Consider the following 17521-nt stretch of genomic DNA (forward strand, 5'->3'; position numbering starts at 1 on the left):
CAGGCCTCATAGATTTGTAGGGATCCAGCTAGAACAGCAGATCCCCCACAATTTCCAGGTCGACTGGGAGTTGATCATTCTCACAGTCATGGTCCTCCAGCTCAGGGCACTGAGACCCCCTTGGTCTGTCATCCATATTGAAGACAGAAGCAAAGACTGTGTTAAACATCTCTGCCTTGTCTCTGTCCCTTTTTGTGAGGTGACCATCCTCATCCTGTAATGAGCCCATGTTATTTTTACACTATTTCCATTAACATATTTTATAAAACACTTTTTATTGTGCCCCACAGTTCTGGCCAGCTTCAACTCCAGTTGAACCATGGCCACATGAATTTTCTGTTCTTCCCATGTCACCTGACCTTGTTTCCACTGGGCACACACCTCCTTTTTTTGCCTTATTTCTAAGAGAAGATTCCTGTTCAGCCAAGCAGGCCTTCTACGCTGCCTATTTGACTTCTGATATTTAGGAATTGCCTTCTCCTGTGCCCTTAGGAAGTGAGGTTTAAAAAGCGACCAGCACTGATGGACCCCAGCACCTGCAAAAACTTTTCCCATTGGGACCTAACTTGCTAGTTCCCTGAGAAGCCTAAAGTCTGCTCTCCTCATGTCCAGAGTTGAGGTTTTGCTGGCGCTTTTCTTCCTGTAAAGAGATTTTAAACTCAGTCGCTTCATGGTCATTGTGGCCAAGATGACCACCAATCTCCACTTCTCTCACGAGATTCACTCTGATGACAAGCAGTAGATCAAGAAGGGCATCTTTCCGGGTTGGCTCCCTTAGGACCTGTTCCATAAAGTTGTCAGCCAGGTTTTTTAGGAATCTTCTGGTCTGGGTTGCACCATCTTTGTGATGCTCCCAGTTAATTTCTAGCAAGTTTGAAGTCCCCCATAAGGACAAAGGAAGTTGACTTGGAAGCATCCCTTAGTTCCTCATCATCCTGGTTAGGAGGTCTATAGTAGACTCCTATGATAACATCTGCATTATTTCTTTGCGTCTTGATTCTTATCCAGAGGCTCTCAACTGCACCACTGCCAACTGTGAGCTCCATATATTCTAACACTTCTATTACATACAGTGCCACCCCTCCGCCTCTTCTGCCCTGCCAATGCCTTCTGAAGAGCCTGTAACCATCCAACAGGGCACTCCAGTCACAGGACTCATCCCACCAGGTTTCACTTAAGCCAATGATGTCAAATCTCTTTGACTGGGTGTAGTGGTTTTGGTTCGCCAATTTGGGATTTCCTGGCCAACGCACCAAAGAGTGTGGCGGGTTTGGTGCTGGCCAATTACCAATGCACTCACTTCCTGTTGTGAGGTAGGATTAGGAGAAAAGCAAAGCAGGCTCAAAACTTTAAAAGGGTATAGAGAAAAATGTATTAACAGTAGCTAAAAGAAAGAGTAATAAGAATCAGAACAAAACCTTCAGAACACTTGTCCTCCCCCCACAACCTTTTCTTTCCCACTGACAATGTAAAGAAACAAAACTTAAAATTTCAGTCAGTTTATCACCTCTAGAATAGTCTTTCTTCAGTTCACTTAGGGAGAGAAGTCCCTCTTGTTAATGTTGTGGAGACTTCTCCACGAGGAAAAAAATAGTTATCTCGTGGCTCTCAATTTGTCACGAATAGCAGCCTCCCAGAAAAACCTGGAATTGTGAAGTCTCTCCCATTTTCCACAAGCTTTTCCCACAGCTTGCTTATGGGCCATGTCAACTTATGATGTACTGTTTTAAAGATGAGCTGTTCAAAGGCAAAAGTTCTCATTATCTATCTTTAAAATCATCTTAATCTCTGGGAACAGAGGTGGTCTTCTCCTGGGGGCACAGGACCACTCTTCTCTCCTTCTCTGTTCAAACTTCTCATAGAATCACAGCTACTTTAACATTTGCTTACTTTGGCATGGAGGTCTTTGCTCGATATCGAATTGAACCCTTCATCTCCCCATGGCTTTCATGTGTTACAGGGAAACAGAGTCTTTTCTCCACATCTCTACAAAAGGATTTCAGCCCCAAGATCAAGGCATCTCCTCACCCCTCCCATCTGGGACTTGACTTCTTCACTGACCTCAGCGTCTTCATGTTGCTCCTTTACATGCTTGCATCTTGTTCCTTTCTCTCACTCGAGGGAGGATTGAAGCACTGAAAGAGTTAGCATCTCACCCAGTGCCTGCATATAGTCAACCTGTCCCTGGTGGGGCTGGGTGCTACAGACGGCAGGAACTGCAGCTGGGGGGGTGGCTAGGATCTAATCAGCCAGGCCAGAACTCAGCAGCAGCACGCCGGGGTGTGTGTGTTTGTGTGTGTGTGTGTGTGTGGCTTCTCCTTCCCCCACCCAGTCTGCCCAGTGGTTGAGGTGGTCGAATCTTGGCTGAGCCAGCTCGACCTGGGGCTGCTCATGGGGCCCAGTGGACTCGGCTCAGCCGAGGGCTAGCAGCAAGATGTTAGAAATCGCAGCCATGGCCTGGCCCACAGCACTCACTCCCCTGCCTGGTAGCCAATGTGGTGGCTGGCAGGTGCCCTGGGGGAAGGGGCCCAGCCCTGTGGTCAGGACCAACCAGCCCGGCCTGGCCGAGACAGGGGGCCGGGACATGCTACATCTTTGCTGGCCAGAAGAGAAAGGGGAAGTTCTCAGGTTTCTTTCATCTTTAACATGTGTTTTCCACAGAGGCATGTACAGCATTCTATTGGCAAAAAGCTTTGCATCACTTCCATAAATGTCTCCCATGCAAAACCATGACAGTAGGCCAAAGCCTTGAGCTCCTCTTGTTTGTTCCTCATGCTGCATTCGTTGGTATAGAAACATTTCAAGTGTGGTTCACTGTAGTAAACACCTCGTGAAGCAGATTGAAGGATTCCATTAGTGCTTGTTTCCTCAAGTTTTGGTACAGTTGGGTAATAGCAACACCATCTTTCAAAGACCTCTCAAGGGGAAAGACATTACATAAGTAAATGATTGGCCGGATGCTTAACTACAATGAGATGCCTCTCCACTGCTTCACCCCAAAGGCCTATTTGGCAACAGGGAAAGAAGAAAGGTCAGGAGCAGCTTCTGTGCTAGTTTGCCTCGCCTGCCCAAACTACTCCTTAGATACACATAAGAGCAGGAGAAATCCACCTGTAACACCCCAAATGGAAGCTGGTCAGAGCAGGAAATTGGACTTGTCAGGAGAATGAGATGAAATCACAGTGGGCCTATATGGCTTTTTAGTACTTTTTATTTCACTGTAGATTTGACAGATTTCTGGCAGAGAAGTCCAGAAATATGAAATATAAAATGTGATGACAGAAAACAACTGTTAAGGATATATGAAGCCTTCAACTTAGAATTACTGTAGCTGCCTAGTGGTAGTATACTAGAAGTAATAATACATGATGGGTGGAAGTGCAAAGAAAAAAATGCCTTTTCATTCATAAAAGGCTGCTCCTACTGAAGCTGAACATTTATGAAGGTTGGCAGAGCAACAGACGCCAATGGTGAACAGCTTTCTAAAAAATCCAAGACTTTAAAAGACTTTTTTCCTTTTTGCATTTAATACTTCTTGAATTATACTTGGCAATTTCCTAACCCCAATCTCAGCTTTGTGAAACTTAATAAAATATATGTATCTCTTCCCCTAAAGTGTTTATGGCTTCAGATTAATGAGGGAGTATTGTGGATCAACTTCAGCTGGCAACTAAACAGCACACAGCTGCTCACTCACTTCCCCCAGGGTAGGATAAGGGAGAGAATGGAAAGAATACAAGTGAGAAAACATGTGAGTTAATGTATTGGGTTTGCATGGACAAGTTTTGGGGGGAGGCAGGGGCGGCGGCTATAGGGGTGGCTTCTGTGAGAAGCTGCCAGAAGTTTCTTCCGTGTCCAGTAGAGATGGCTCCGAAGACCGATGTGCTGCTGGCCAAGGCTGAGCCAATTAGAAATGGTGGTAACACCTCTGTGATAACATATTTAAGAAGAAAGAGAAAAAAGTTATTGTGCAGTTGTAACAGCAGCCAGAGAAGAGCAGAGTGAGAATATGTGAGGAACAACTGTGATAGATGAGTAATGCGATGGTTGACTCTCACAATTAAAAGGCAAATGTCCTAAGTTGACTGTATGATGCTTTTATCCCCAATTGCCTGTTCTGTTTATGCTGTATAATAAGTTTTGCACCTTTAAGACTTGTTCCAGAGAGTGAAGGGGGGAGATAAGAAGCGCGCAGTTTGTTTTCAGACACTGCACTCACTCCTCCACATTCCTCCTCCTGGATGAACAGACAGTGGGACAGAGCTCTCCTTTGTTTTAGTTAGTTTTAGCTAGCTGAGGCAAAGAAGTTCCATGGACTGTGGGGTTTTTTTCCTTTTCTTCACACCTGTTTAAACCTGTTCTGGACTGAACACCCAGAAGAGCACCGGCAGCTTGCACTTGTAGCCCAACCAGCCGGGCCTGGGCCATGACATTTCCAGCGCTGGAGCGACTGATAAGAGACTGAGTGAGCAAAGCTGCAACCCGGGGAGGCAACTTTTCTGAGTTTGTCATCTCTTTTGGAGCAGCAAGAAGTTTTATTGTTTAATATTGTTTAGGTTTTATTGTTCAATAAACAGTTTTTTCCACTTCTCTCCAAAAAAGTGTTTTCTCCCTAACCAGTTAAAAAAAGAAGCCAATTGAATCTGCTTTTCTACAAGAACCCCTTTAAGAGTTCTCTCTCAAATTTGCCCTGAACCAAGACAGAAAATATTATGTATACATGTTAAGAGAAGTTTTATAGACTTATAGCTATGTTTTACCCCCCTTGCATTGTCATCAGGGGTTGGCCTGGGTTCAGGACATTTGGGAGAGTTGGATTGTTACCATGGCAACATCTGACCTCAAATCAAGATATAAGGAAGTAAACTCCACCACTGGACAGCGAAGAAGGAGGGGCTAAAGGGTTAAAAGGCAAAACCTCCATTGTGTGGATTAGCACATGGTGGGAAAAAATCCTTTGCTTCCGGTGCAGTAATATTTTCTCTATTCAGTCTTCTGTTGTATTTTTGATAAGGTTTTAATAAACCTTTTAAATTTTTGAAAGTATCATTTCTCACACAACTCTGCAGACACCAAGGTCAGTGGAGAAAGAGGGGGAGGAGGTGCTCCAGGCACTGATGCCTCAGGTTTTAGCCTTTTATATTTTTTAGATTCTGTACTGCTTTAGTGTGTACTTCTGGGCTTCATACTGGGGGATGGTAAGCTCTCTTCACAGAGTAGGTAGACAAAACAATTCCTTCTCTGTTGCTATAGAGCACCACACGGCACAAAGCACCCAGACTCCATCAGAAGGGTGTATGAGAGAGATTTATTACAGCAACATGTTGCTTTTATAGTTTTTCAAGATATTTACATTTACCTAACAGAAACATACATTGCCCATTGGTAAGAAGAAAGAAACAAAGTTCCTAATAGGTAACCAGGGAGCCACGTCATTTTGTGAGCCAGCTAACATCCGTATCTTTTTAGTTTCCCTCTTCTATCACGTTGCCATAGTGATAGCCTTGATGTGTTCCTTGAGAAAGATACGGGGCTTTCCTTATCTCCAGGAAGCCTTCACTGGCTCACAAGAACAGCATGGAATGTCTTTCCCACACTTCTCTAGCTGGGGACCAAGGACAACTGATCTAAATCCCAAGCCCAAGAGCACAAACAACGGTAGACTGAAGAGAGAAAAACAAGAAGGATGGGACTTCATGGGCTGGAGCTGTAATTGGACAATTAACTCCAATATGCTAATGGATGAAAACTAATAAAAGTGTGAGACCCCATGACAATTTTTGTGACCATTTCGGGTTCATCTTGGGTGCAGCCCTGGCTGGGCTCTTGTGATGCCCAAGGTGTATCCTTTAAGGCCTTCGAATAAATACCGACTTTATTCTTCATCTCCATCTAGTCTCTGTTCTAGGTCAGCCTTCACAAGGCATCAGCACTGGAGCTGAGATTCCCCTGCAGCCCATTGGGGGGACCATGGTGAAGCAGGTGCAGTCCATGGGGGTGCAGAGATCCACCTGCAGCCCGTGGAGGAGACTCATGCTGGAGCAGGTGGATGCCTGAATAAGGCTGTTAACCCATGGGAGACCTGTGGAGAGAGGAGCCCATGCTGGAGCAGCCTGTCCTTGAAGGACTGCACCCCATAGAAGAGTGACCCACTTTGCAGCAGTGTGGGGAGGACTGTTGCCCATGGGATGGATTCATGAAGGAGAAGTTAATGGAGAACTATCTCCTGTGGAAGGAACCCCATGGTGCAGCAGGGGAAGGACTCCTTTCCCTGAGCACTGGGAGAAACCACAGGTGATGAACTGACCATAACTCCTGTTCCCTGTCTCCTTGTGCTGCTGGGAGAGAAGGTAGAGCTGAGAAGGAAGGAGGGGTGGGGGGAAGGTGTTTTGAAGGTCTTACTTTACTTCTCATTATCCTGCTCTGATTTTGTCAGTAATAAATTCAATTAATATGTTTGATTAATATACTATGTCTAAGCTTAATTAACAGTAGAAATCCAAACTATATTTTTTATAACAGAGTTACTTTAACATCACACATATAAAATCCATTTTAATATTTGCAAAAAGCCAATATTATAATATGTATCTATAACATTTAGTAACCAGGCAAAAAAGTACAAAGAAGGGATGAAAAAATTATTTGCAGTAGTAAGGGAAGAAGAAAAAGGGAAATGTGGACAAGGGCCACTAAGGCAGGGACCACCTCATCTAAGCAGAGATCAATATGCATTCTGCAAGAGAGTTGGACACTGGAAGAACCAGTGCCCAAGATGAAGAAAAGGCGATGAACAAAGTAGAGGAGATCAAAAAGGGGGCACGGTGTTTGCCCATGTTAAGGAAGACTGAGGTGGACAGGAGGATCTTACCCTAGGAGACCCTCTGGTTATAATGAAACTAGGAAACAAGGAAAAGGAAACTGAATTTTTGATAGACACAGGGGCAACATATTCAGTGTTAAATAAAGCTTTAATACCAATAACAGATGATTATGTCATGGTAAAGGAGGCAACTGGCCAATCTGAAAGAGCTTATTTTTGTAGGCCATTGAAATATAAACTTGGGAAACAATGGGGAATTCCTAAGTTTTTATATATGCCCAATGCTCCATCAGCACTTTTGTGTAGAGATTTATTAGAACAATTAGAAATAAAAATAATATTCAAAAATTGAGAGATTACTTTGGAGGTTAAGGACCCAAAATTTGTGGAATTGTTAAGCCTGATGTTAATAACCAATGAGGCTAAAGTTGAAAGTGAAGATGAGATTCACAGGAAAATACTGGGTCAAGTATTTCCTGGGATGTGGGCTTCTAACATACCAGGGAGAGTGAAGAATGCATCCCCAGTGCAAATTAGGCTTAAAGAAGGAAAACAACCAGTTAGGGTCAAGCAGTACCCATTGAGAAAGGAAGACAGAGAAGGGATTAGCCCAGTAATCAAAGACTTTTTACAGATAGGGCTATTAAAAGACTGTCAGTCTGAGTTCAATACTCCTATTTTACCTGTTAAAAAGCCTGATGGATCATATCAAATAGTACAAGATTTAAGAACTGTTAAAAACTGAGGATTTATACCCAGTGGTTGCCAACCCCTACACTCTGTTAACTCGTTTAACATCTGAACTAAGATGGTTTACTGTTTTAGATTTGAAGGATGCTTTATTTTGCCATCCTCTCCATGAGGCCAGCCAGAAAAATTTTGCATTTGAGTGGGAAAACCCCAAAACTGGATGCAAAACCCAGCTCACATGATCAGTTCTGCCTCAAGGATTCAAGAACTCCCCTACGATATTTGGAGAAAAACTAGCAAAGGATCTGGAATCCTGGGAAGCTCCATCAGAAGAAGGACAGCTGTTACAGTATGGGGACGACCTCCTGGTAGCTACCAAAACTCAAGAGGCATGCGTGGAGTGGATGGTAGGCCTCTTAAACTTTTTTGGGCCTACAGAAGTATTGAGTATCCCAGAAGAAAGCCAAAATGGTGAAGCAAAAACTTATTTGGGCTATGAGGTTAGTGCTGGACAAAGAACTTTAGGATGGGATCGCAAGGAAGCAATATGCCAGACCCCAAAGCCCCAGACTATAAAAGAACTGAGAACCTTTTTAGGCATGACCGGGTGGTGCAGGCTGTGGGTTTATAATTACGGACTGTTAGTCAAACCCCTATATGCCTTGGTTACAGAAGGAAACAGAGATCTCCAATGTACTAAAGAAGCAACATGAGCCTTTGACCAACTGAAGAAGGCCCTCATGTCAGCTCCAGCCCTGGGACTTCCAGATGTGAGTAAACCATTTTTGTTTTCTCACAAAAAGCAGGGAATTGCTTTGGCAATACTAGCACAAGATATGGGCCCGTACCACAGGGCAGTCACCTACCTCGCTAAGCAGCTGGATGCAGCAGCTAAGGGATGGCCAGGATGCCTCAGAGCTGTTGCAGCAGTGGCAGTGAACATCCAGGAAGCACGCAAGTTCACCCTGGGCCAGAAGATGACTGTGCTAGTGACCCACACAGTGTCTGCAGTGCTGGAAGTAAAGGGGGGGACATTGGCTCTCCCCAAAGCGATTCTTGAAATACCAAGCCATAATGGTGGAACAAGACAATGTAGAAATTGTGGTAACTAACACTGTGAACCCAGCTTCTTTCCTCAGTGGTAGTATGGGAGAACCAGTGATCCATGATTGCCTGGAGACTATCAAAGCTACCTACTCCAGTCGCCCAGATCTGAAGGACACCCCTCTCGAGGACACTGAGACCTGGTTTACTGATGGAAGCAGCTACATCATCAGCGGAAAAAGGCATGCTGGGTATGCAGTTACCACAAGCCAAGAGGTAATAAAGTCTGGATCATTACCAACCAACACCTTGGCACAGAAGGCTGAAATAATTGTCTTAACCCTGGCTTTAGAGCTGGAAAAAGGGAAAAAAAAATCAATATTTACACAGATTCGAGGTATGCATTTGGGGTAGTCCATGCACATGGAGCCATCTGGAAGGAAAGAGGACTGTTTGAACTCACAAGAAAAAAAGCATTAAACATGCACAAGAGATAATAAAACTGTTGGAGGCAGTCCAGCTACCTGAAAAGGTAGCCATCATTCACATCAAGGCACACCAAAAAGTGAGCTCTGAATTGGAAGAAGGAAATGAGCTGGTGGACAGAAAGGCAAAAGAAGCAGCTAAAGGTGAGGTAATTGTTGAAGCAGTTGAGGCAGCCTTAATTCCAGATGGGCAAATTTCTATTGAAGGTAAGCCAAGGTACAGTAAAAAAGAAAAGAGGCTTACTGAGAAAGAAAATGGAAGTTATAACCAAAAGGGGTGGGCTATTACAGATGAAGGGAAAGGAAGGCTTGTGATCCCCTCTTATATGCTATGGTCATTAGTGAAAGATGAACATGAGAAAACACATTGGGGAATAGATGCTTTGTACAATTACTTGAAAGACAGAATCATACTTGCAAAGTACAGTGATTCAGGTGACTTGTCAATGTAGCTTTTGCCTCTAAACTAATCCCAAAAATATTCCTAAACCAAACCTTGGGCAAATTGGAAAAGGGTATGGACATGGGCAGCAATGGCAAATTGATTTTTCAGAGCTACCCGGGAAAGGGGAGTACCGATACCTATTGGTGTTAACAGATACCTTTTCAGGGTGGTCAGAAGCTTTCCCTACAAGAACTGCCAAAGGGCGGGAAGTAACCAAAGCATTGTTACAAGAAATAATACCGTGTTTTGGAGTCCCAGCCACAATGTTTTCAGATGGAAGCCACATTTTATTTCAAAAATTGTGCAGCAAATTAGCCACCATTTAGGCATAGACTGGGAACTTCATACCCCATATCATCCTCAGTCAAGCGGCCAAGTGGAGAAAATGAACCACTTGATTAAGCAGCAAATAATAAGACTGGGACAAGAGGCGAAGTTACCTCAGCCTCAGGCTCTTTCATTACCATTATTACAAATCTGGACCAAACCATGAGTAAAAGAAATTCAAGAAGGGACAACACCCACTCAAGTAGGGGAAGAAACCCTACACAAATATGTGGTGGCCCTAAACAAAAAACTTTGAGAAATTGAGAAACATGTGGCTGGGGCTCGAAGCAGAGAATTAGATGGACCAGTACATGATGTACAGCCTGGGGATTATGTATATGTTAAGTCTTTTTCAGAAAAGACTCTGGAACTGCAGTGGGAGGGACCATTGCAAGTGTTCCTCACCACTTTTACTGCAATCAAGATTAAGGAACAAAGCACCTGTATCCATTATTCCTGAGTGAAGAACGCTCCCAAGGGACTCTGGAAAGTTATACTGGGTGACAACGAACTGAAATTAAAACTTTCTCAGGAAAATAAATAGGGTGTGGGTGAAATGATAAGCATAGTTTAAGAATATAAAAGTTTGTAGTTATAATGGATAATCAAGTAGGTGTAGCCTGGAGAGTTGTGGCATTTGTGATTATCACTACAGCCACAGCTAATGCAGTACCACTTGCATTTAATGTAACTGGTATATATAAGTGCCAAAGGGAAAGCCTATGACTCTGACTCCTGTAAGTTTCTGGATCAGATGCTAAAAGTTACAAATGCAACTGTGTGGGAAAGAAGAAATGTCCAGGGATGTAAATATGTGTTTGTCCAGGATGAGTTTAATAAATTTTATCAAAAACCCATGAAACTTGATTGAATTGGTCCTGAATGCTGTGACAAATGCTTAACCAATTGTCCAGAGTTTAGACTCAAAATAGAAGGTTGTGCAATCAAGGATTTTAAGATTGATTATAATATAACTCAATTTTGTACTGTTTCCTGAATGGATAAGGTTAAAATAACTCAACCAGCACCAACACTGAGAGAAAACATGGCTACTCAAATCACTTTAGAAATCATGGTTCCCATAATTACCAAAATTGGACCATATGCTGTTAAGAAGACTGGAATTCAAAAACTGCTAATTAATCCAAAGTGGTCATTAAAAGGGGTAGAGATGGCAATGCAAGTGAATGCCTCTGCCATTCGGCCCAAGTGTGCTCCATTTTTAAGGACCTCTTTTATGGATTGGACCACCTGGCTGCAAAAGCGTATGCCTTATATGTCCAGACAGAAGAAAGACCTTACTGGATTATTAGGAACAGGGCTAGGGGTTTTAAATACAATGGATTCAGAAGTATTACTGAACAAATTAACAGCACTTGGCAGTGATCTGGTTAAATTACAACAACCCTTACAATGCTCCTTGTTGGCATTAGGTACCAGCCAGTAGAAATTGTCCAAAATATTACCAGAATGGGAAAATATGGAAGAGCGAGATCATCAATTAATAATTCATACTTTAGGCACAGCTAGTGGGAGCATTTCTTTGGCTTTTGGGTGTACACAGGCACAATTATGGATGCAATCAGTGGCAGCCTTGATCATTAGGGACAGGGAAGAAAGCATATTCCCTGCTGAAATTTGTAAAGTTGTTTGGGATAATGCCTCAGATTTAGAAAAAGAACTTCAACCCTGGTGGGTTTTAGTTAATTTTACTTATGATCCCATGACGAGTATTGTAACAGCTTTTGTTTTAACCATATACAATGCATCAGTGGGCTTCATACATCCAATTGTTCCATTAGGGCTAAATCACGAGGGGACCATACTATATCCTTTTGAACACAGAATGTGGGCATGAAAGGTTTAAGGAAGGTGGCGAACTATTAACCTAGAACCTTGCTTAATGAGGGGACAACTAAGGTATATATGTGAAGGCAATATAAGTGATGATAAAGATATTTGTTTGGATACAGAGCAAAGCATTTGTCACTTTGAAATGCATCCCATTAACCAGACAACCTTGCTTGTGTATGCAGGACAAGGTTGTGTCTGCCTCAGAACAGCATGCCCCACTATAATGGTGGATGAGATCACTGTGAATGAAACTCAATTCAACTTCTGCATTTGTAACTTTCTCAAAATCGAAGGATGTGATTTTTCCTATCAGGCACCTGTTGTATCATACCAACATATAAAGGCGAATTTGATTACTGTCCAAGAAATATCACCTGTGCCTATAGGGATGAACTTAACTTTGGTTACCCAATTGTTGAAACATCGTGAATTAAAGAGAATTCTTAAAGAAATTAAAGATGAAGGAAAGAAAACTTTGATTACAATACACCATGGCACAGACACTATACGGAGAGTATTTAAAAGATTGGAAGAAGGTCTATCCCATCATTGGTGGGATGTGCTTTTTGGGTGGTCTCCAACAGCAACTGGCTTGCTCAACACCTTAGTTCATACAATTATTGTTTTGCTTATCTTAGTTGGTATAAGTTTGATTTTGTCTATTATAGTACTTGTTTGGAATTGGACGCTGTTGCAGTGAGTAGCAGCTTTAACTTCAATATGAAGAGCACATGGTACAGATTTAAGAGACACCTACCGCACAGCTTTGCTAGATGAAGAAGAATCTATATATTAGTAAAAGAATTTTCTAACCTTGAAGAAGGAGTGGGGAATGAATCATGATTTTAAAGGGTTAAGATTTCAGCTGAGGGTTAGAACCAATTTATATTGAAGTTAGATACACCAACGATAGGTTAATGATTATTAGATGCTTAAGCTAAAGCTAATTGTTATATTATGAGCTCATTTGTAGAAGGAAGTGGAGCAAGTGAACCATTGTAGGAACATATTGAAACCAGTAGAACAGTGCCCAGCACCTGGACTCTGTGTTAATCCATCACAAAGCAGGGAGCCTTGGATCGTGCCAGAGGGTCACAGAGACCTGACAAAGACCTTCCTGACTTCATCCCTGGGACCACTGACCCAATTCAAAACCACCGACTCAATTCAAGAGAATTGCGCACGCGTGAAGGACTAATAACTTCATTTTAATACAAAGCGGGGATGGGAGGTGCTGGGGTTATGCATATGTATTATTTTGGAAAATAAATAGAAGGCAAAGAACCTTGTGCAGTGCAGTCACGCCTTTTGGGGACGACCCCTGTGCTGCCCGCTGGTGTAATAAGCATACTACTTTCTAACTTTAACTAGTTAGAGAGTCTTTGTCCGTGATGTTTGGTTTTAACAATTCAAAGAGAGCTGTTCTTCAAGCATGTGACCACACAGGTTTCCAGCTGTGGAATGTGTTACCCTGATTTTTTAAGATTTTCTAAGCCTTCTGATGTTTGCATTCTTGTAGCAAACTTTCTCGCACACTTTCTGTAAACAACTTACTGTTTTGCATTATTTTATGGAGGAGGAGAAATTTGATGGACTGATGATTTGTCCAGTATCATTGGAGAGGTGGCACTTTCACCCTCCAATCCACTGTCACCTTTAGAAATCTATAAATGTTGGAGTCAGAAAATAAACTTCCCTTTTCCCCTTGAGAACAGCAGCGTGTCTGCGTCATGTGGTTTCGTGTCCTATAGTGAGAGGAATGTGTGCAGGGATATTCCTAGAGGTAGAAAGGGATAGCAAGCAAGCCTGTGAGAGGTGGGACCAGACTGATGAACTGTTCTGCTTGGTGGCTGAGTTGCAGAAGGAGGTGGACAGATTGAGGACTATTCAAGAGTGTGAGAGGGAAATTGATGTCATCACTGAGTGTGGCAATGCTAGTGGGGACATTTACACTGGTCCTGGGAGCATGGAGGGCTCAGGAACATGTCTGAAATGCTTGTTTACCAACACAAGCAGTATGAGAAACAAACAGGATAAATTGGAAGTGTTGATCAGCTCCCAGAGCTATGATACCATAGGTCTTAGTGAGACGTGGTGGAATGAGTTCCACAATTGGAGTGCTGGGATGCAGGGTGTGTGAGTTGATAGATACAAGTAACCAAGACAGCTACAACCCACAGCTGAAGTGCAAAGAGTAAATTTATTCCATCACCTTGCTGGCTGGACGATTCCAAAAACAAATGGGGACACATGCACTGGTAAGCTTAGTCCAATCTTATCAGGGGCAGAAATCTAGTGGACCCATTGCCGGCCTCAACATCAAAGGGCCTGGCCCATGTACAGTTTATCACAATGCCATTCTTTTATGACCTCTGAGCTTTTTTATCTCACTCCCAGCAGGAGGCTCAGGCCTGTTTGTGAAAGATGCCTCTTAAGCTTCTAGTAGCTTTTAAATTATCTTTACAGAATTCTACTTCTCAAAACAGAGGATAATCAGCAGTAAATATGTGAAGTTTCCCACATGGACATTTGTTGATGACGAGTTTAAGTGCAAAGGAAAATCTCAATATAAAAATAGATGTATCAGCGATGGAAATAATACACTGACACGGTGTAATAGGTTTGGGCTTGGCAGGAATTGTTTTCCTCCTTGTCTTGTCTGTCTTTTTTTATTTCCCAAGTGTCATGGTTTGACCCTGGCACAATGCCAGGTCCCCCATGAAAGGTATATTTCCAAAATGGTTACTGTGAGATGTGACCCAGAAACAGAACAAAGCAGGCTCCCAATTGGGGATGGAGGGAAAAACACAACACTTTAATAATCTACAACACAGAAACATAAGGGAAAAAAGAAAAAAAAACCACACACAACAATCCACAATGGAACACTCCCAAAACACTCCTCCTCCCCCCAGTCCTCTAACATTCAAATCTCAGTCCAATACCCTCCTTCACACAAGCTCTCCCCAGTTCATCAGGAGAGAGGAGTCTCCCTCTTGCACCATGGGCCTCCCCCGGAAACACAGTGGAACCTCCTGTGCTTCTGTGTCACACGCGGCAGCAGCCCGAAGAAAATCTGACGTGGTGACTATTTTCCTTCCATGTCCAGTGCTCTCACCACCGGCCATGGATCCAAACTGCTCCTTAGGTCCTTTTAAGAATGCATTGCCCAGTTCCAAGAAGTGGCCGCCTCTCACCATTTGGGACACCTGTCCCCCCCATATTTTTACTCCCCTGGGGCCTGGGTCTCAGGAACAGAGATCCTTCGCTGAAGGCAGAGGGCTCCACCACACCCTCCCCCTCAGTCTCTGTTCCCTCTGCTTCTCCTCGCGGCCTTATCATTCTTGGCTTCTGGCCAACCGCCTCCCCCAAGGTGCAGTCTCTGCATTATCGGAAGAAATTGTTTTCGCCCGTGGCTATGTAAGAGAAAAGTCCAGCCAAAGCCACTCCAATCATCTCCTCCATCTAGGGCACTCTCATCTGCTGGCATTTTCTTCAACTACTCAAACCTTCTCTTCTTTCCCATCCTCCGTCCCCTCTCAATCTTTAACTGGGGAGGATCAGTGTTTTTACAGCTTCCATTGTTTCAATACCAAGAGTTAAAAGCTCAGCCTGGTCTGCCAGCGGCTGGGCACTTTGCCCCCCCCCCTCCCCCCCCCCTTCTCCTCCTGACCGTGGTGCTGGCACGAGATATCAAATTTCAAGCCAGCACAATCTCTATCATTCTCTCCCGGGGGGGGGCTGCCCAAACCATCCCAATTCTCTTCCACCCCTGCCTCTTGCAGGGGGCTCCAGCCTCCCTTCCCTCAGGCCGCATGGCCTCCCCCTCCCCCACCCAGACGCAGCTGGGCAGGGGAGAGGTCAGACTCACTCACCTGCCGGATCAAAAGAGGAAGTTTCTCTGGGAATGCTCTGCTTTTAACCCCTGTGTGTCCTCAGTGGCCAGCACCAGGTGCCAATTTCAAATCTGGCCACTGATTGGTTTGACCACAACTTTTCCAGAAACACACTTCCGGGCCAAACCACAACACCAAGCAAGGTCTCCTTTATTTAATCTCATTACAGATAAACAATTGCCTTGTTATTGGTCCCTAGGGCCTCTTGCTAATTTTGTAACACACAAAACTTTTCTCAAGCATTCCATGCATGGGGTTGTTTTCAATCACAATGTCACGCACTCATATGGTGGTTTGCCGCCAAGAAATGAGATTCCGCAGCATCCTTCAGCAAACACACAAATTATCAGGGCCTTTAGGGCTAACATTCTCTTATTCTAATCTTGGTTAGGATGCCAGGTGTTTGGCACCATTCTCACAGATATTCTTAGCCTCCCCAGCTACAAGGTCACTTTAAATCAATCTGTCATCCTCCTTGCCAAATATTCCAATTTTAACCCTTTCCTTCCAACAGAGGGCTACAGGCTGTTTAGGAAGGATAGGCAGGGCAGGTAAGGTGGAGGTGTTGCACTACATGTAAGGAAGAGGTTTGGCTGTACAGCCCTTACAGTTAGTGATAATGTAGTTGAGAACCTTTGGGTGAGAATTAAGGGTATGGAAAACAAAAGCAAATGTTGAAGTGGATATCTTATCTGTCGTCCAGCCACTATATAAATACTGATGAGTTTTTCTATAAGCAATTAGGAGAAATCTCTGTATCAGTATCCCTGGTCCTTATGGGAGATTTTGACTTCCCAGACATAAACTGGGAATATCGCACTGAGCATATCTTGCAAATTCTTGAAGTTTGGAGGAGATAACTTCTTGCCACAGATAGTGAGCCAACTAGAAAAGATGCCCTCTTAGACTTGCCATTTGTGAATAAAAGACTCATTGAGGATGTGATGGTAGGCAGGTTGCTTGGCTTCAGTGATCATTAAATGGTTGAGTTTACAATTTGCAATGAAATAAGAAAAAAGGAGATCAGAGTTGTATCCTGGTTCTGGCCAGGACAGGGTTCATTTTTGCAGTAGCTAGGAGGGGCATGGCCAGGACCCTGAGGTTATTCTATATCACCTCCCAAATGAAGGGGGTGGAGGGGGATGGGCCCTTCTGGTGGGGCCATTGATGGGATATGTGATCGGGGAAGTGGAGGGAAGCACCGGGTTCTGCATGGTGAGCACTCACATGAAACATTTGCCTATCTTGTACACTGTTATTAATATTGTTATTACTGTTCATTTCTTATCTCATTGCTGTTTCTAGTTTGTTTTTTTTTATCTCAACCTCATACCTTAGGATTTAGCTTTTATATTTTTCAGATCCTGTACTGCTTTAGTGTATAACTCTAAAACTCCATAGCCTGTCAGCTACTGTTCTTCCATTTTATTCAGACAAAACAATTCTTGTCTAGGCCTGAAACTCAAGGAAACCTTATTGTTTCAGGCCCCAAGAGATGCAAACAACAGTGAATTGGGGGGGACAAGCTTGGAGTAAATTACTTCATTACCTGAAACTGTAATGGGAGGATTAACCCCTGATATGTAAGTGGACCAAACTTATAACTGTATGGAAAACTCGTTACTGTCCTCCATCTTGGATGTAGCCCCTTGGAGGATTTTGACTGCCCAAGGTGTACCTATTGAAGACCTTTAATAAATACTTGCTTTTATTCTCTTTTGTCTAGCCTCTGTTTCAGGTAGCCACTCCAAGGCATCAAACCTGTCATCTTTACCTTTTGTGCCTCCAATTCTCATCTCCAGCCAGCCGCAGGAGGAGACGGAGTGAGCAAGCAGCGAATAGTTTGGAGTGTTTCAGTGGGAATACATAATTAGGAAATACTATTCCTAAACCACACAAGTTGCTACCTGTGGCATCCCACCCTGAAGGGGAAGGGAGCACTCAAGATTTGTAGATG

This window comes from Passer domesticus, chromosome W (assembly GCF_036417665.1).
Source record: "Passer domesticus isolate bPasDom1 chromosome W, bPasDom1.hap1, whole genome shotgun sequence".
Classification (NCBI taxonomy): domain Eukaryota; kingdom Metazoa; phylum Chordata; class Aves; order Passeriformes; family Passeridae; genus Passer; species Passer domesticus.